The following is a 20010-nucleotide window of genomic DNA, read 5'->3' on the forward strand; positions in this document are numbered from 1 at the left end:
CGTGCTTTGTTCTAAAATACATGTTGTCTTCGTAACCTCACAAAGCGCCCTCGTCTGATTAACTGGCGACTGTGGCTAGCCCCACTCGCCACCGAACACACCCTACTCAAGAACCTGCAGAGGGGGTTTTCCTTCCCCTCCTCACAGAGCGATTCTTTATGGTGGATGGTACTCCGATATTATGATGGTGATATTAGGAGCAGCTGCTAAGAGCCACCTCTTGTTCGCATGTAATATTTCCAACAGTGCCCGTTAGATTAGGTGTGTCTGGGTCGTTTAGCAGCGTTAGATCTTTCTTGATACATTTTAGGTGCAGAGCATCTGATTCACTCGCCTTGTCCCTCCGGCGTCGTCGTCGTCGTCGTCGTCATCGGCGTTGTCCGCCCCTCCCCCATTCTCCTCGCCGTGCCAGCTGCACTCTCCGCCGCTCACCCCCTCTCCTCTCCGATAGCGAACACTCTCTCGCGAGGGGCATCGGATTGGATTCGATTGGATTGGATTGGCTTGGATTGGATTGGATTGGCTTGGCTTGGCTTGACTTGGATTGGATTGGATTAAAGTGGATTGTGTTGGATTGTGTTGCGTCACAGCCGCGGCACGTTGCGTCATAGCCGCGGCATATGCGTTGGGGGGCCGGCATGTGCAGTACTCTCTCTTTTGCGGTTTCCCCTCCTTCGGGTGCGCGGCGCATATAACCGGTGTGCCGTTCTCCGGCGAAGCAACATCCACGCTTGGAGTGCAAGGAACATCCACACCTAGAGTCCACGCCGCTTTACAAGTACGGCAATGTCGTCATCGACTGGGACCGGCTTACGCAGGCCCCTAAACGTTATGCGCGCTATAAAACGCGGTTGATTGATTGATTGATTGTAGGGTTTAACGCGCCGACGCAACGCAGGTGATGAGGCGCGCCGTAGTGGAGGGCTCCGGATTAATTTTGACCACCTCTGGATCTTTATCGTGCGCCGAAATCTCGTACACACGGGCGTTTTTGCTTTTCGCCTCCATCAATAAAGCGATCGCCGCGGCCGGGAATCGAACCCGCGACCTCGTGCTCAGCAGCGCAACGCCTTAGCCACTGTGCCACCGCGGCGGGTATATAAAACGCGGTCCCTTCGCCGCTCCGCCTATGCGTCGCATCTACAGAGGGGTTCCCGCGAGGGGAGGTGGGAGTTTTTTAAGTGCGAATGCACTTTATAAGCGACCCCAAACCATCCACCGCCGGCGGCGGCGGCGGCGTCCGCAGTGCTCCTCTATATTTAAAAAAGAAACAGCATCCGGCGCCAGGTTTCGATCCGAGGACTTTGCGGCCACAGCGCGACGCTCTACCGACCAAGCCACGGACGCGACGCTGGTATCAGTGTTAGTGACGCGCCTTATATCTTTAACGCATTCAAACTACGTCGTCAGCGGCGTGCGTTGGCGACTCAGCGGCGTTATAGCGGCTTGATAACTGCGTGGTGTACACGTGATACTACAAACCCGATGGACGAGATGGAAGAGAAGGCGGCGAGGCGGTGGGCTGCGGGGGCCGAGCGCAAGCGCCGCAAGCGGGCCGACAACCGTGCATTCGCACTTTCACATTCTCCCCCTCGGGGAAATGCGGGGGAATTTTTTTACTATATTTTCCCACTTTTTGAAATTGTGTACCTCCATAACTGGTGTAGAAGGTTAAATCTCTATAATCAGGAGTGAGTTCTTTAAAAATAGGCCTTCCTGGGTAACTTCCCTCATTCTACGTTGTGGGGACCAGGGTATTTACGGCGACCAAGGTCGACCCTCGAGGTTCGGCCGCAAAGCTAGCTCCACTGAACGCCGCAACGGACCGCTAACTTGGCTTAGCGGCAGCGAACAGCAATAACACACGACACGCCCATCACCAACCCCGCCGTTTATTGCACTGCTATCAGGGACGTCGGGCGCGTCGTTCTACCACCGCCAAGACAACCTTGGTCCGGACGGGAGAAACAGGCGCGAGGGCGGACAAAGGAACGCCAAAAGAAGCAACATGTACCTACGGCAACTCGCGATGATGGTTGGTATCCACATAGCGCCTTTCTCCGTGGTGGGCCTCGGACCAGCCCGCCCGGATCTTCCGGGCAAAACCGTTCCCGGTGGGGAGTCGGCACCGCCCCAAGTCTTCCTCTCGCGGGAGGGAAACACATGGTCGCAGGGATAGAGAGGGCCCTTCCCCCTTTCGCCTTTGCGGCGAGCCGAAAGAGATAGGAAAAATGGCGGACCTCCGTAATGCCCACAACGTTGTGTGCGCGATGGCGAGAAGTACATTTTGAGTATAAACAGGCTGGATTTCTTTTTAGTTGACTGGGGTAGAATTCGGGGAGCGTGTGCCTGCAGTCTTTCTGTGGCGCAAGGTTTTGAGTCACCGCAACGCAACTTTTGACAAGAATGGCTGTAGATCTTTCTGTCGGATCGACATAAGGAATGTGTCCTGGCAGACGAGGGCGGTTACGGAATAAATGGTTCCTGAACAAATGGCCCCGGAAGAAATAGATCTGGAAGAAACGGTCTCCACTTTAAAGTAGGAAAAATGGACCCACCACTACTGTACCTATGCATGAGCGCCTGTATGTGGCAATGACAGGGGGTCAATTTATATTTGTTTGCAGCTGTGCACAATGTATGTTGGATCTGTGCGAATGTAATAATTTTGCTAAAGCTCGATTTACGTGTCGTAACTACTGTGTACAAACACCCAATTTTTCGTCGCACGTCTATGTCCTCCGGCGCTTCTTTTCCTTAGTGCCGCGCAAACAAGTGGCAGACATATCAATCACAGTCTGCGTGCACTTAGCAGCGCTCGCCAAATAACAACGAAGGGCTGTCAGAAATTTTATGAATGCAGTTTTCTCCTGAAGCCGAGAAACAAGCAATATTCGCAAGGACATAACCATTCATTGGCTTTTGAGAAGCGACTCCCGCTTGAGCTTGCAGCGCGTGGTGAGCTTACTTAGAGTGACAGTACTATTAGGGTAATGCAATCTCTTGGGCCGGTACTGCTGACCTTCGGACAGCGTAGAGCTGTACTGGTGCATTGCGCTCGCTGATCTATCGCTACTTCAGAAAAGAACATTCCCAAATGAATGATTTATTGTGATAGCTAAGCTGTGTTACGGTGCTCACCACCCGACATTAATCGATATCTGCAGTTTGTATCAAATGAAGCGGCACTAATTTAAATTCGGGCCTCTGTAATTTTGCAGCTTGCAGCTTAGAAACTTCTGTTTTTCTCTGAAAATAGGCAATACGTAGATATTATCATGCCTATTCTTCGGCTGCAAGGTTTAGAGGACCCCGCCCGGGGCACCTTGAGCAATCTTGGTGACGGTGTTGGCGACACCACGGTCCACGAGCCCCCCTTCATAAGCTGGATCCAACCATGGGGATGCGTTTTTAAGGTGAATGGTAGAAACCTCAAACCGTAGCCGTCGGAGCCCAGGTCAAGCTCTGGCAGATGGGCTCCCTGTCTTTCTACCAGGCAGAGAGCTCCAGGACCTCTTCAGCTATCAGGGTAAGGCTGACGAATAAACTACCCCCGTCTCCCTGCTTTTATGCTATGCTTTATGGTATTTTCAACCCCCGTCAAACGTGATCGGTCCCTGAAAATGGGCCGCACCGAAGTTTCTTCTTCTGCTTTGCCTTCCATCTCGACCTCAAAGCCAGATAACTACCCTCGTTTTTGAACATTGAATCTATGGAGAAATCGAAGCCGGTTTTCTCTCAATCCGTATTTTAGTTGAAAGCATTTCTTGCTCGTGGATATGTCCGGCGTCCGTCCGTTGTCCGCACCTCTCCCCCTACAATATAAAAAAAGAAATAGCGGCGCTCGGTTTCGATCCCACGATTCTCTGGCCGCAACAAGAGATACGCGGCGCTCTTCCCACTGCGCTACAAAACCGAAACAGGAGCAAGTACTACGAACGCGCCTTATGTCCTTGACTCATTCAAACGACGTCAAGAAGCTACTGATACAACGAAAACACGTGAAGCTGAACGTCAATAGAAACGACGAACTAAAAACTTTAGAGGAGGATGTTAGCGTCTCTTGCTCGGGGGGATGTCCCGCGTCCGTGCCCCGTCCGCAGCGCCTCTGATGATGATTGTGGCAGGATGCCCCATAGGGCCTGGCCAACAAAAGAATCTATCACGAGATAGCTTCGCGTTCAACCACCGTCCTCATCTTCCCGTAGGGAAACCACTGAAGACGAAGAAGACAAAGCTGCAAAGAGGAGGGTGTGTACGTTGCTCTCGCCCCGTCCGCAGCGCTTCTGATGATGATTTTGGCAGGATGCCCCTAGGGATTGACCAACCAAAGAATCCATCACGAGATAGCTTTGCGTTCAACCACCGCTGTCATCTTCCCGTTGGGGAACCGTTGAAGAAGAAAAAGAAGACAAAGCTGCGAAGACCAGGGCGTGTACGTTGCTCTCAGCCGGTGCACCAACGTCAACCAGCTTTACCTCACCAACGCTGACGGAGACTACTGATTCTACCACAGAGACGACAAAATCGACAAGGACATGATGGGCGAGATTCGGAGCCTCGAGCACCACCGCCTACTCACAGTAATACAACAGTACTTGCGTGCCTTTGCAACCGGTGTGGATCCGGACATCGAATTCCCTCTGGCGTTACTAAACACCAGATCAATCAACATAACGGCAACACACCAGCTGAGCAATAAGCGCGCATGCGCGTCTCCTCTCTCATTTCCTCCTCTCCACTACATCTGCTCTATATAATAAACCTGGTCCGCACGCCGCTTCCTTAGTTGCTGCTTCGGTTGAGACACGCTGCACCGTCCGATGAGCTGAATGGACGCCAACAATTCTGCTTTGCATCACCACATAGTTCCCTTCGGGGAGATGGTGTAATTTTTCTTGTTTCGAAATTCCTTGAAGGTATCATCGGCAAAACAATCGACGCCAAAAAGCTCAGAACTGGTGAAGTGCCAGTTGAAGTAAAAACTCAGCAGCAATCCACAATCCCCCTGAAACAAACCCGCATGGCAGATCTGGAGATCAGGGACACACCCCACCAGAGCCTCAACAGTTCTCAGGGTGTGATCTCTGAAGCGAATCTCATTTCCAAAACCGATGCCGGCCTTTTAGAAGGCGCAAGGGATCAGGGCGTCACGGCTGTAAAGCGCATATGAATACGCCGCGATGATAAAAAGGTAGCAACTAAACATATTATCTTGACCTTCGATCGATCCACGCTTCTAGAATGAATAAATGCCGGTTACATACATTATTCTTTATGCCCATACATCGCGATCCCACGGCGCTGCTTCTAGTGCCAACGGTTACGGCATGGCACAAACTCTTGCCGTGGCTGGCTTACCCGTGCTAAGTGCGGCCAGCATGACCATCCTTCAGACAACTGTGAATTCGAAACCTTCATCTGTGCCAACTGCCAGGGACCCCATGCAGCGCACTCGCGAAAATGTGAAAAGTTTAAGCAGGAGAAGCAGATAATCAGTGTGAAGATCACCGAGAAAATCACCTTCCAGAGCCGCGGAAGAGGTTCGCCTCTTTTCCCCTGGGGAGGTATTCCGACGCAGCTCGCCGAAGGGTGGAGCGGTGTCTGGTTTCGGCGGTGACCCAGTACCGCGAGTCGGAATTGGTCTTCCACCCCCTGGGTTGCCTCGGATAGCCCAACCCGCCTCCGCACCGCGCGCTGAGCCAGCAGCGGCTGTGGTGGCAACCACGTCGATTGGGGATGCCGCGTCATCCTCCGCTTCCTCTCCACCGGCCCAAAGCACATGCGGGGGCCCGGAGGAGATCGAGACGGAGGCACCCCAGCCGCACTGCCTGTGCCACCCGGGGCGCTTCTGACGCCCTCAGTGGTCGCGGCTCGAACGAAGGGCACCGGAAAGGGTGCCAAGTGCGGGGGGTCCGGTTTGCCAGGTACCCCTTCAAAATCGGATGATGAGATAGATGCGAGACCTTTCCTGTCTGCTTCGCAGAAGAAGGAGTGGGTCCTTCCATTGAAACCTCCAGAAAAGGTTAAAAAACCACTCCCAAGAGTGCAAGCCCCGAAAGACCTTACGTACATAGTCCCACTCCAGTAGCTCCGAACACTTCATAATGGGAAGAGACAACATAATACAACGGAACTACAGAGGCCTTCTTAAAAATCTTGATGTATTCGAAATACTGCATGCTAATTGGCCAAATGTAATATGTGTTCAGGAAACGCATTTGAATTCTAAACACACAAAGTTCTTGAATAATTAGCTCGTATACAGAAAGGACAGAGATGGCTGCACACACACTTCTGGGGGTGTGGCCTTAATCACCCGGAAATCTTAAGCATGCCACCCTGTCACTTTTAACACTGTCCTTAAGGCTGTAGCAATTCACACAATAATATTCAGTAGGTTGATAACGGAACGCTCCATATACATTCCTCCTGATCTCGCACTTTCGAGCTTTGACTTCGAGGCGCTGGTCGACCAGTTGCCCGAACCATACATCCTAACAGGCGACCTTAACAGTGATAAGGCACTGACATGCCGATTCATCGTCGCTGCCTCTATATTACTGGAAGTTTGTGAGGCTGTACGTATAGGCAGGGGCTGCGACTCTTGCCTGGGTTGGCGGTTTCGATACGGTCATTGTAAACAGTGACGCTCTCCTGCATAAAGGCCTGTACATCCGGCTTCAATACTTGTACATCTTGGTGTAATCTCTGTACGTCTGTATGCTTTTCTTGATTGTCACCAGTAAGGTTGTTATGGCTGTCTGAAACCACCGGTGTTGCACGACTTGCAAAGGCTTTGGCGCATGGAGTTCATTCCCTGAGGGACCCTCGAGTGCCATAATTTGTGGATCTTTCGTTGGTAGTGGTGGTTAGGGAGCCGCGTCCATTGGCAGTGAACCTTCTCAGTCAGGGTGGTTAGGCTGCTTGCGTTTTGTTTGGAACGTTTCCCGTTTCCCGTTTGGGGGTTCTCTATTCTTTCAAGTGTTGCTTGCAGTTAGGCTATTTGTGCTTTGAGTTGTATGCAGTCTTGACATGGTCTAACGGGTGGTGAGCGTGGTTGGGGGTGGTTCGGGTTACTGGGGGCGTTAGGAGACACGGCTTCTGCACAGATAACTTAGTTGTTAGTGGTCATGTCTTGCTTCTGGGCACCATTCATGGAGGTCGACTTGGACCTGGAGCCGGTGCTGCTGCGGCGCGTCCGGGCAGCGCTACAAGAGCGGTCCCTGGTCTGGCGCGTTGCAGAGTAGAGTCCCTACTCGTGGCTTGCTCCTCCGTTCAGCAACTCGCTTGCTCTCTACATCGAAGGATGTAGGGCTTGAGGAAGCGTTTGGGGTAGCCTGAGCCGCCTTCATGCGGGAGCCGCCACAGAGGGTGCACAGTCGTTCACACATGAGGCCCTGATTAGGCTGTCGGAGGCCGCACTGTTGGCATGTGTTGGGGTTTGGCTATGAACACGCTGTGAATCGATGTCCGGCTTCTGGCATAGGGTCACACGGGAACTGTTTTTGTACAGCGAACAGGGGTACTCGGGGCCGAATAACGTAATGTCAGAAAGTACATAACCTTGAGTCCAGCAAAGGGAAGTACCATCAGCTTGGATTGGCCAAGCTTGTGGCAGGATAATATTTTGTCCTGCCTTTGGTCAAGGTTGGGTAGTATCTCGGCCTCGACAAAAAAAGGAGCACTCCCCGGATGAGTCCCTTGGATGAGCTATGGATGATAGTCCATATGGTGTGATGTCATGGATAGTATCAGCGATCTCAAATTGTTTCGGATTGCGTAGAGCTTGGTCAGCAGCTGAGAGCGGTGTGGTGATTGTCACTATTTTGCACGGCATCTAAGCGGACCATGAAGTAGCCTTGTGCCGTGTGAGGTTGATCGTATTGAACATAGCCAAAGAAATTTCGGTCGTTTCTGCATTTGTATGCTTAAGGCCACCTTGTGAGCGCAAAAGCAATTTAAGGTAATCTTGCTGCATTGGTCTTGTCCAGGAGTAACTTTGCCTATTTGCTGAAACGAGTAACACACGCAGATAGAAGACATTCAAAAGTCAGGCTTTTCTACGAATTGCGCGGTGAAAATAAACCTCTCTCTGCGCAAACATGTTATGGGTGTAAAAATTTTGAAAATGTGCTTCGACCGTAGTATCTCCCATATTGACATTTTGAAAACAAATTGTGCTATCAAGTTATGAACTTACATTGGTTGTACGGTTTGCATTACTGCTTCAGCTGTATGTTACATAACGTAATTTCGGTGACTCTTCTCCGGCTTCTCATTTACCATTGGTTTGCTGGAGGCTTGCCAGACGTACAGGGATGTGCGGCGTACATATCCCGGGAAGGTAGTAGTCAAGGGTTCGACGAAAGTTCATCTAGTCAGGCAATCTACGAAGAAACAGCAACGTCCGAAACGTCTTTATACTTTCTTTTGACTTGGTCAGTGAATGCGTTACTGTTTCTTCAGCCCCCGGGATGGAAAGTAAGCGGAGAGGTGTAAGGCAATTCACATAATAGTGTTACTTTGACTGTACTAAGGTTAATACCGTTTCCGCACTAATAAAATAACGCCACACTTTCTGGCCACAAGTCTTGTTAAGGCGTACTGTTTACTTATCGATAAAAGTGCCGGAGGCTGGCACCAGCCGGAGGCTGTTCCAGCTAGCCGGAGGCTGTCCGACCGATTTTGTTGGTTCTGCAATCAGCGAGCGGTGCAGTCAGCACAGTCAAGACAATCCGAAAGAGTGCGTCATGCGTAGTGTCATAGGAAATCAGCAAGGAGGATGCAGAAAGAACCGCAACCAGAGTGGTTGAAACAGTGCCCCAACTCCGAACTGTAATTGCACAAGTAATCTACAAATCACGCCACTGTCCCTTTAAGGTACGATTTCGACATTCTGTTGCCAGGGAAGCCAGCTCCAGAAAACTGAACTACTTTGCTGCTTGTAAAACAAATTACTTGGACTAAAAATCTTTCATAAAATTGGACACAAAACGAAATGGCATGTTTACACCTGCACAAGTACCGTAAATACCCGCGTATAATACGGACCCGCGTATAATACGAGGTGTAATTTGGGGACAGCAAAATCAGAAAAAAAGTTTTCATCCGCATTTAATGCGAGGTAAAGAGCACAGAAAACATCATTTATTTGCACTACAGTTACCGTTAAGTCATTGTCAGTTTTCGCTGGCCCTGTCTCCCGACGTCCGTTCAGTCATCGTCAGGTTCGCTGCCGCTGCCGCTGCCTCCTGAAGTCGCCTTGTCGGAAATGTCGTCCCACAGAAAGTGGTCCTCATTGCCATCAAGGGCGTTCGAGATGCGCATTTCTTAAAAGAGCGACTGACGAGCTCCTCTGGGATGCTGGCCCACGCATCCGCGATCCAGCCACAAGCACCGCTGGAGAAGCCCGCGTCAGCCATCCGGTAGCTGTCACTTACGGGTCTCCTGACCTCATCAACTCTTGGTAGCAGGAACTGATGCAATCTTTGAAAGGCTTGTTGATGCAAACGTCTAGTGGTTGCAGCTGCGATGTCATTCCTCCTGGAATGACAATGAGTTCGGTGCGGGGTCCACGCAACAACTTCTTCACGGAATCGGCCAGGTGGCAGCGAAAGGCGTCCAGCACGAGCACTGACGAATACCCCAACAGTGCTCCAGGCCGCCGACACCACACAGATTTTATCCAGTGAAGCACCAGTTGCTTTCTCCACCCGCGAATGCTGCCTTCGGTGACGCCGAACTGCCGTCCAGCGGCGCAATTCCTGATGGTCTCAGCACATCAAATAACTTTTCTTTTAATTGCAGCCGAACACTGCCTTCGTGCACCCGACATCGTGATAGACTTGCGGTGAACGTGCCGATCCTTCGCGTGGTCAAAATAATCAAAATGGCACTGGCTGAGAGAAGCAGCAGCCACCTAACGCCACCGCAAGATGGCGCACCCTCCGCTGAAACGGAAACCGAAAGTGCAAATTTTCGGCTGAAAGCTTTGGGATCCACATATAATACGAGGCACAAATTTTACATAGTAAACTTTGGAAAAAAAACCTCGTATTATACGCGGGGTTTTACGGTACATGTTGAATGTTTGCCTGTATGAAGGAGTAAATACGGTTAGTACAATGGTTGCATAAAACTTTGGTCACATAATGAGATCGAGGATTTCAGTTTAGAACGATTTGAATATTTTCCCCCTGTGGGAGTTGTCTTCGTTAACTGGAATTCATATGGCTCCTAATTGACAACTATGTTGCAACAGGGCAATGGCGCCATCAAACGGGCGCTTCTCGAACTACTTACTCGGCATGAGGTCGAGCAGAGAGCGCTGCAGCAGTTACACAGAAATGGTGACTTCTCGACGTGTGAAGGACGGGTTGCGTTCTGAACTGTGCAAATGTGGTACTTCTCCTTTAGGAATGCTCTATTATCAGTGCGAGGGATATGCAGTGTGCGTCGCATGAAAGTCGTAGGTATTTAAATTTTCTTAGACTTTGTGTATAAGACCAGTGTATCTTGCTTCTTAAACGAATGGCGATAACACCGAATGGTTGCCAGTGAAAATTACATGCGAATAAGAAGTGTCCAATTCGTTTGTGGTAAACAATCTGAAGCTCTCCATTAATGCTTACGATTTTTAAAATACCTGCCGCAAAACAGCTGCAATGGCTGAAGGTAGTGGCTTTGGTTATAAAATGAGTCTGAGTCCTGTATTTGTCGTTTTATTGGGTAATTATATACGTGTCTGAATCTTGTGAGCCATTCCAGGCAACGGTAATGAGCATTTTCTGTAGATATTAATTTTAAGAAAAGCTGCAGGCCCATTTATGAGTTCCAGCAGGCGGGGTGCGCCTTAAGCCTTACATTTAAGAGTACAGCACACAAGAACAATTAATAAAACATACATAAGAGCAAAACATGGGTCATGGTTATTTTGGTCAAAGTATTCTACTTTGATGGTAATGACTGCGGTAAGCAATTCCAGTGGTTTATTGTGCGAGGAAAGTATGAATATTCGAAAACGATAGTACTGGCGAAATACGGTTTTAAGGAATTAGTCTGCCGATGCCCTGCTTGTTTATTCGTATACTTACCACTCACAGCTTATTGACGCCGGTTGTTATTGAACAAAACATTGAGCCTGTGAATTTTATGCTGTAGCCAGTGTGGGAAAGTAGTGTCTTGGTAAGTTAATCGGTGATTTGGATCTTTAGTAGAAGTAAATCAAACTTTTTTCTATTGAATCATTTCAAGCACCTCACTATTTATTTGATAAACATTCTAACGCGGACCATACACGCGCAAACAATAGAAATGTGTTCATTCCAGCTTAGGTTGGTGGTTAAAACAACAGGGATGCATCTGTACTCCATCGCGTCAGCTCTTTTAATCACAAGTGAACCCATTTTTCGGATGTCAAAGAGTTTGATCTCTACCAGTGTAGAAACTTTATCTACGATATTTAATATAAATAAAAATTAAAAAAGGGCCCAGAACACTCCCCTAAAGGGGTATTGAAGTGAAGTCGTCGAGCTTCTCTTTTTGCTACATTTCAGTATTGATCCCGTCGATAAAGCAGTATTTAATTTACAAAGCCCGAAAAGATGGAACATACCATGCGATATTTGCGGCGGCCGGAACAACAGCAGTTACCCGTATTCGTCTTGCGATGGGACAGGACGACGACCAAGATCAGAGTTGAAACCTTTTTCGGTTTTGGTTCCGTGCAGCATGTTTTTCGAATGACGTTATGTAGCTTAGGCATTCTCGATATCTTAGGAAGCAGCATACCGCGCTTCTGCTGCGTTGTCAGATGTAGAATTATTCAGATAGGCATGCCAGCACCGCCCAGAATTGTAACGTTCACTAGCCGACGAGTGCGCATTTGCTGAACGCCATCCGCGAAAGCGGAGACACTCACCTACGAGGCGCTCCGCGTCCACCTTTGGGGCTTGTCTGGCGCACCTCTGTGCCGTTAAAGGGGTGTTCGCCCCAGGCCTACACTTGGCTGATTCGGCACTGTTGTCGCATGCTGTCGGTGCTTATGACAACACCACGCCAACAAGAAATCGCCAGCGTGTATCAGTGTGCCCGAAGTCTTCCAACTCATATGCGGAGCAATGAAGGTTGCAGGAAAAGATGTTGAGTGCAGTATAAAAAAAATTACCCAATTTAGAAGAAATCTATTTACAAACCACGCCAAATTGGAATTTGGTACTGCCAATTGCGACACTCTACATCTATACATTCAATGCATGGAGCAGTCGGCCTTTTTTATTTTTGCCTGGTTTTGACAATGTGCGACACACATTTTTGCTGTATACATACGCACACATACGAAAGGTGAGGCTGCCAGGCACCAAGGGCGGACGTTCCTGAATAAAATGCCCTCATAGTGGTCATTTGCTCTGTTTGTGCCAGCCAGTCCAAGTACGAATCGGCAAATGCTTTCTTTGAAATTCTGCGTTGTACAACGCGCGTCAACATCATTGTACAGCCTTGCTGCGCGTGAGCGCGCCATCTAGGTACTCTGGAGTCTGGGCCATGACTAAATCGTGAAACACGAAATCTTCACAGTCAATTGCAAGGAAAGGTATATAATAATGGCGTTATGGAAAATGTTCGTGCAATTTCCTCTGTAGCACGTCCCAAAACTATGATCCTTCCAAACCATGTACAACACATTTTATCGTCTCGGGTGATATACAACTGAAACAATCTGTCCCGATCACTGCAAAAAGACCCCTTTTTTCTATATACATTAGTACTGATAATCGTCCTTTGTGTAATCTAAATAAATAGGACAAAAAGCTTGGCTGAAACGTGAAGACAATTGCCACCGCCACTGGCTATACGCGCAACCTGCACCGGCAGGGGTTAAAACGTCTGGTGTGCGGAACGTTTTCCCTGGCAGCGGCTCCATGGCGTACTCGTCCAAAGTTGGGGCGGTGGTACGCTTTTAGAGGAAGTGTTCGAGCTTCGCAGAAACGGTTATTTCGACGCAAAGCTTCGCGGCACCTCCACTCAATGTTTTTCCCACCGCTTTATTACTGATCACGGGCTTCAGGTTTATCGGGATGCAAACAGCGACTGCAGGCGCTGTTTTCTTAGCAATTGAGGCATCTTTAGGCACCGAATCAATGCTAAAATGGCTATGGGAAGGTAAGGCTTTCGTTTGAAACCAACTTGCTAGTTCTGTTTCAAACAAGCTTGTGTTAAAGTAGGTGCAGCAAATCTAGGAAGAAAGCATCGTCAGTTAACGCTTCGCTTTTGCGGAGTTTTATGTTAGATTGGCTCATATTTACAGCAAATGGCTGAAAAGCTGCATTGCAACGGTATCCGAGTCATTGTTTACCAAGTGTAGATTGGCCTGACCGAGACTGTGATCTTTGATAGGGCAAATCTGTGTGTCGCCGCATTGCTCGAATGCGTTGATAACGTGCTCACTCTTGAGAATGAAGTCTCAAGCCTTTTCGCTTATTAGAGGTAACAAAAGTTAAAGCAGTTCCACTCAACGTGAAAACTGTCAAATGCGGAGCAGTGATTTTCTAGAGTGGTTGTGGTGCCCTGCGTCGATACCAACAGTAGGTAATACAGGCCCCTGAGCTCTGAGAACGCCTACACAGAGGCACTGGTTTAAGTTTGAATTATTCTGGGTAACGTTTTTCTTAATCTTTGATTTTTTTTTGTTTTCTTTTTTTTATTCTGTACTTTATCACGGCATAGCAGCGGCAGCCTCTATGGCGACGGCGCAGCGGAAATATCCCCTGCAACAGCTGCCGCGGCCGCATTTTTTCGCTTTCAATCGTAAAAACCAACCGAACGAACATTCCTCAATAAATGGGCGCGGGGAATGCTGGTTTTAGCACACATACAGCAGCCGACAATTTTTTCGGGCTCCTAGAATTCGGAATTCCTGGATATTTTGGACTTTCTCGAGGATCCGCCAGTTGTTTCACAAAAGTAGTTGCACAGAGTTTTCGGACTGCTCTTTTATGCGGACTATTTCTTGCCTACCTCCAGGCCCCAAAAAATCGGTCGCCTAGTGTATTTTGCCTCAAATGTACTTGCAGTTTTTGCACTAAATAATGGGGATATGTATGACCAGTGCCAGCAGTTCCAGGAGTTGTTAAGGGTTCTGCCTATATAAAAATCTATTCCAAGTATTTTTTTAACTTCTGGCAAGAACACCGAGTCGAGGGACGAGCTGGAATACTTTTGAAAACTCTGCGTGGGTGCGTTGCGCCGCGTCACGGCGATGGCTGGATACCGTGACAACGGACCACCTACGAAGACAAAAGGGGCCGCTAAAGTGCTCTGCAGGGAAAAATACGGAACTGTCAATATGGCCAAACCCAGAGTGCTGGATTGCATCGTTCGCCTTGGCGAATGCCTATCTCGTAGACAGCTGCAGTGCACCTCGCCTGTCATAAGACCCATTTGCGGCCTATGGTGGCGCTGCCATGGTGGAGCAGCGCGCTCACTTTAGTTGGCGCACGCTGCCCATGGTATCGCTGCTAAAATGTGGGATGTCACGAATGTCACTTAGTAAACTTGGTGGCGACCTTCACCTTCATTGTCCGTATTTACTGAGCGTGTAACCGACTTTGGCCTTCATAAAAAAGTAGAAAGTAATGTCCTTTGCCGCATGACTGGAATCAACTTGTGACGTGTTGAAAAGTAGCATAGAACACGTTTATAATAATAAGCTTTTTTTCACGATCAGTTTTCTTGACTTGTTGTGTGGAGAATGTGGCTGTTAATTTTGTTACTCCTTCCTTCTTCCTCCTTTTTAAGGACAACAGCCGACAAGCGCCATCACAACGGACCTAAGCGAAACAAAGTATCCCACGCCACCAGTCACCACCACCACCACCACCACCACCACTGCCACCACCACACTGACTACGACGCTTCCACCCGCTGGCCCGCGTAAGGAAATTGATCCCAATTTATGCCCCTGGCACTGTAGAATTTGTATGCTGTGCATTCAAGCATCTATCCCAGTGACAACAACCAGGGAGTATAGTTTGAATTTTCCGGTCAAGTACGCCTTCAGTATTCCCTTGCCTTTGGAAAGTGCCAACACTAAAACCACTTTTGGCAACCTAAGGGCATGCTAAATTCTGGCCATGTTAAAATTTGCAAATACTGGGGCAGGCTGGTTCGCTTTGCGTTATTTGTTGTTGCCAGCAGCACTGTTATTTGATCTCTGTGAATTATTCATACAGCAGACTGCGGTGAATGATGTCCTGCAGGATTCTGCCAAATGTGGCATTAGTGCGGTAGCAACTGTACATATCTGTCTACGTGATCTAGTCGATAAGCTTACAATGCAGCTGTGCCTTCATGTAACAAGACAACTGCAGCTATAAAACTGTTGATTTTTTTCAAATTTAGGTACAACTTGTGTTGTGAAAAAATGTCTGCAATCTCAAGGTGGTGCAGTGCATAAAAATCATTTTTTTTCTTGGTTAAGTTAGGTGAATTTGTCAAACTGCCGTTTTTGTTTGCATTGCATAAAACGACTTCAATATACGCACTTTTCACCGCTCAACCAGTCAATAAAGCGGTATTTCTTTTATCAAGACTAAAAGACGCAAATATTCAAGGGGCCATCTGCCCTAACATGAAACCTTAGTTGGAGCGAAGCATGCAGTGTACCAGTATATTCAAAGATTGTAAGTTCGTCTCTTGCCACAAGGCGGGGCTGATTGGGCGCCGGAGAAGTGCCCGTGAGAGAAGGTATCGCGCGCTTGCTGAGGTGGTGGCACCCTCTTGCGTTGAACCGGATTTAAGCAATTTGCCTGCCCAATCTACCCCGTTTGGGGTTGTAGCAGTGGTTAACGCGAGTGCAGTGCAATGCCCGCACCTCGCCCTGGGGGCTCGCCCTTGGTGATCGAGGTCCCGGCACCAGGTAACTATGCGTGTTCTTGCTTCGACCGACCACCCGCCGGATCAAGGCTAGCATCAAGAGCTGGAGGGTACTTCAGGGTAACACAAATTATAGCCCGTCTAAAAAACGTTTCTGCTTGTGTTTGGCAATTGCTGAAGTGGAAAGGAGCGTTTCGCAAATCTGTAAATCATCTTGATCCGGTTTTATCCACTATACACTTTGCTTTTAGTACGATATACGTTGTAGCGCGATGCGTCGGAAAATGGGTGTCACTGTGTTGTATTGCTATTGTGACAACATGAGATGCTGACGACCACAACAGGAGACACTGTTAGCCGAGGCTGTAAGGGGCATCGCCCCTACAAATTGAGGTGCGATGTGATTGGACGATGTCCAGGACTGAAGGTATAACCAGTTTGGGTTTGGGTTCTGTGCAACATGCGTGGCATCAATCGTCGCTTCGTGGGCAATCTAGATATCTCAATAATCTGCATGCTGCGTTTCTGCAACGTTGTGAGCTATAGAATGGGTCAGATAACCGTGCCAGCACAGCTTAAAATTGTTGCGTTCATTGTCCGAGGCGCACGTAGTGGCTGAACGCCCTCCACGCCATCGGAGACGCTCAACTATGAGGTGCTTCGCCTCAACTTTAAGATTGCATGACTCGTCCCTGTGTCCTAAGAGGCATGTTCGAACCAGGCCGACAGTTGGCTTATTCGGCACTGCTCCTGCAAGCTTTCAGTGCTCATGTAAACACTGACACCATGGTGTCAGTGTTAGTCTGCAGGCCTCCCAACTCGCTCGTGGAGCACTGGAGGTTGCACTGGAATATGGTAAATTCAGTAGAGAAAACATTAGCCAAGTAATTAAAAATAACTCCATGAAAAAGAAACACATGCGCTATTAAAAATTTTCAACTCGCAAATTGCGAATCAATGCACCCACTGCTTCGTACCACTTGGCGATAACCACAGTGCTGTCGGGGGAGAGAAATACAAACTATATGTTCTATAGCCTGTTTATTCTTTTTAGTTGTGCATTCCTCACAGCTTAGATAAATATTTCTTGAATAACGCTCCTGCAGTAACAGTCCTCCAAATTCTTCTAAATATCTTAGTTCGAGCGATTGCATTCCTTTCGCAAAAAAGCCGTCGTAAATGTGAGGGCGTGCGGCTGACCGCAGTGCGGGTTTGCCTATTGCAAAAACTGCATCCCACACCTCAGTTTTGCGCTTTACTGTTGAAGTTCTGGTTTTATTACCTTAGTACCTATTCGCACTTTCCAGCGAATATAGGTGGCGCGACGGGGTATACAAAATGGAGGACGGGACGATGATCGGGACGTCGCGTTAGCGCGCGCGTCTGGAGGAAAAAGGCGATCCGGGCCCATTAGTGTGTCTTCAGACCATCTTTTCCCTTGCTGATGAGACAAGAAGGTGCTTTGTCGAAGGCGAAGCAGTTTATAACACCAGTCAGTGTTTTGAGGCATCAGGGAGGCCACCGATGACATCGAGGGATTTTGCCTGCAACCGAATGGCGTCACCAGCCAACCGCACTGCGTGAACGTTTGTTGGCACTGCAGGTTCTATGAAGGGTACGCTACACTTCCATCCATGCTCGTGAAATTGTTCAAGCACACTTTACGAATATTTATTAGGCGCCAAGCAGAGCTCGGTATACGCAACCGAACACAGCCTTTTGTTATTGCCACTTGCGCAATTGTGTCGGGTTAAGTGCGAGTAATGCGAGAGAGTTATAATTTTGTGGGTTGTTTTTGCAAGGAAAGATCCAACGCATTTATGCAGGTTACAGGTAATAATAAAAATACCGAAACTGAATATAAAACGCTGACGCCTCTATGGCCGGGCCTGTTACATCAGCTGTGCTGTGCTTTCGGCGCGCTGTGGGAAACGACGATGCCGCAGTAACAAGTTTATTTATTTATTACAAATACCTACATCGCCCGTTCCTGTGGGGGGTTCGAGAAGGAAAAAAAAAGCAGCGAGTTCAAAACAGTAATCACACATAATGCTAAAAAGAGAACGAAGCACGAACAACCCAACAAAACAAAAATGCAACTGGAATGCAGCATTTATTAAAAGAAACCAGCACGTTAATAAAACAACAATGACGTTCTCCTGTTGGTTTTTGGCTTCATTTTCTTCTCAGGCGTACGCATAGGAATGTTATGTGGAGGCACGACGCCTTTCATCAACCGCGGTTTCAGTGGCTGCAGGCCATTTAATAATAAAAGACACACTCAACTTGTACGAAAACCACACCATCAATAACGAGAGAGCGAAATAAACTTACGGATATTGCTCCAGAAGTCAGCTTCCATCAAGTGACTACTGCAAACCCTATTGTGCTGCTGACACATTTTCCAATGCGGAGCGTCGTTATCCAAACCTTTCGGGTTTTTATCTCTAGGAAAGGTATGAACGCTGGCTTTTCCCTGCACTGAGCGATTTCTGTACTGCGGTACACAGCACATTTGATTTCTTTTTGGTTTTGCGTTCTCAATCTCCACGTTTCCGAACGCTCCGGCTGCCTTCGCCAGGGACGCCGATCATCTACAAACAGCTTCGGAAAAAAGGCGCGCGGCGGCGCCACCGTTGCTGGAAAGTGCGAATACTAACTTCGCTGACTCTTCAGTTGGCCTTAGATTTTCTGCTAACGTCAGCAAAGCGTCGCATGTACGTTTGTGTGGAGCTAGTCTGACTTCATACACTTTACTAAGTTTGGTACAGTATACAAAGTAACAAACTGATGGAACGTTCTTCTAGGAACAGATCGTGTAGTTGCCTTTTTTCAACTGAGGGAACGAATTGCGACAATGCGCCGCTGGCTGGCCGATTGACTATGCCGGAGGGTCGGCGAGCCTTGCAGTACAGTCAAACCCGGTTATAGCGAACTGTAATATGTACTGCGGTTAGTTCGATATATCCAATAGTTCGATGTAGCTGAACCCGTCTATAACAAATGTTTTGTTACCAGTTCGCAATACGCGACACCCCCCCTACCATTCTCAGGTCGTAGTGAAACAAACGCATAAATTATCCCCTTATCTTACACAAAACAGTCCATTTATTGCATGCACTAAAGCTACTTTCCGCCTTAAGTGCCTATACAAAAGAGCGGTGATTTTTGTTCTTCCGTTTTGGCGTAGACGTCGTTTGCGCCAGTTCAAGTCCGCGTCCTTCAATATCGAAGTAATATTGGCATTGCAGATCGACTGGTGAAACCGTTTCAATAACCTTCATTAAAGCACCGAAGAGACTGTCTGTGCAAAGGACACTCCTTCCGGCACAGAATCTGCAACGTTGGTGAGCTCTTCGCGCAGTTTGCCGGTGATGCCGTCTTGGTCCGGCCTCACTGATTAGATGGGCTCCTTCGTGAATTCCGTGCGTCGGAAACAGTTACGAAAGGTGTGAGGCGTCCCGTCGCTCTATGCGAGGCTCAACATCTCAATCGTGGCCAATCAGCATCTCACTCGCTGCTCCGAGACCATGCATTTCGGTGGCAATTGTTGGCGAGCGGAGTTCGGTAATTCCGATGTGAACTTCATTATAAGGAACACGCTTCGCATGCATTTTCGTAACGGATTTGCTTTTGTTCGATATATAGCATAATTCGCTCTATCCGGGTTCGTTATAATAGTGTTTGACTGTAGCACAGTCAAGCCAATCTATAGGGAATCGGCAACGTCGTAGGGAATTGTAGGGAAATGTCGTAGGGAATTGGCAAGTCGGATGTAGAGAGGAGGACAGCAGCTGTGCGTGACAGTGCGTGAAGACGGGTGCTGTCCACAGCGGCTACCACGGCTCAGCCCGTGTGGTGGTAGGCCGGTGCCACAGATGACCTCCTAAGACCCGGGGGTCCTCGCAGAAGGCCCAAGCGTGACAGGGTCCCTTGCGTGACTTGTGCTCCGCGGAGCTGGTGACCGGTGCCGTCGGTGGCCGCTGTATCTGGACGGAAATAGACCCCAGGCAGGCGAGTGCGCCAGTTCTATGGAATTTCCTTGGTCACCTCGCATAGTTCTGCCCAAGAGAAATCACGTGACGCCATCCTGGCGTGCACCATCTTGATACGCCGGTCGCGTTGCTTCTAAAC

This window comes from Haemaphysalis longicornis, unplaced genomic scaffold (genome assembly GCF_048455015.1).
Source record: "Haemaphysalis longicornis isolate Haplotype H1 unplaced genomic scaffold, Haemaphysalis longicornis Haplotype H1 scaffold_10, whole genome shotgun sequence".
Lineage (NCBI taxonomy): Eukaryota > Metazoa > Arthropoda > Arachnida > Ixodida > Ixodidae > Haemaphysalis > Haemaphysalis longicornis.